Below are 1,075 nucleotides of genomic sequence, written 5' to 3' on the forward strand. Positions count from 1 at the left end.
AATTAAAAACCCAGGTATGCAAATCTATGCGGAGTTTATATGCGCTGCATAATGAGGTTTGATTTAACGAGCGCGCTGCAAGTGCAGGGATATTCACTCGATCACGCTTCTCTGTCCTTTACTGTCATGGACCCAAAATTTGATCATCCTGTCAAAAATTAATATCATAAATGTGTCATATTTAGTTTCCGTTACATTTGTTTTTGGCTTACTGTTAGATGTTATATATTTTTCCATTTATTTTTATCAAATTATTTTATTAAATGCATTTATTTATTGAATAATATTTTATTTATTTTAATCTATTTATTTTAATTCTATTTTTATTTATTTTTACATTTGTACACTGCTTTTCTTATTTTTATTTATTTTAATCAAATTCTGTTTATTTTTAAAGCAAACATAATTATTTTATTCAGTTTATTTTAATCTATGTATTATTTACTTATTAAATAAAAAATAAGTAATTTTATCAAAAAAATTAAAATACATTAATATATTATTTATTTTAAACTTTTTTATTTTAATTTATGTAGTTAAATTCTATTTATGTATTTACATTTTACACTGCTTTTCTTTTGTTTTTATTTAAATCAAATTCTGTTCATTTTTAAGCAAACATATTTATTTTATTCAGTTTATTTTAATCTATGTATTTTTTATTTAATAAAATTATCTATTTAAACAATTTTAATCAAATTTAAATTTTTTAATCTAAATTTTGTATTTTATTATGTACTTATTCATTTATTTAAATAAAATTCCATTTATCAAGCATTTTTTGTTTATTTTAATCATATTATAATTTATTTCAATAAATTAATTTATTTTAATCTAATGTATTATTTATTTATTTTTAATTAAATCAATTTATTTTGGATATTTTCATCTTTTTTCTTTATTTGTTTTACTTTTTTACACTGCTTTTCTCAAAAAATTGTCTCAAACACACACTCTCACACACACACTCTCTCTCTCTCCTCTCTCTCTCTCTCTCTCTCACACACACTCTCACACACACACTCTCTCTCTCTCTCTCTCTCTCTCTCTCTCTCACACACACACACTCTCACAC

General features: G+C 21.9%; 1 long non-coding RNA gene across 2 annotated transcripts in view; it reads left to right on the forward strand.

Moving 5' to 3' along the window:
- Positions 1 to 189, forward strand: part of LOC143751362 (uncharacterized) — a 6,032-nt gene extending 5,843 nt beyond the window's left edge. For both annotated transcript variants that reach the window (XR_013207201.1, XR_013207202.1), the window contains exon 3: positions 1 to 189. This exon is cut by the window's left edge. This is a non-coding gene — a long non-coding RNA (uncharacterized LOC143751362).
- Positions 190 to 1,075: the final 886 nt, after the last annotated feature.

Source organism: Siphateles boraxobius, unplaced genomic scaffold, assembly GCF_051911475.1.
Source record: "Siphateles boraxobius isolate OS27281-9 unplaced genomic scaffold, OSU_SipBor_1 252, whole genome shotgun sequence".
Lineage (NCBI taxonomy): Eukaryota > Metazoa > Chordata > Actinopteri > Cypriniformes > Leuciscidae > Siphateles > Siphateles boraxobius.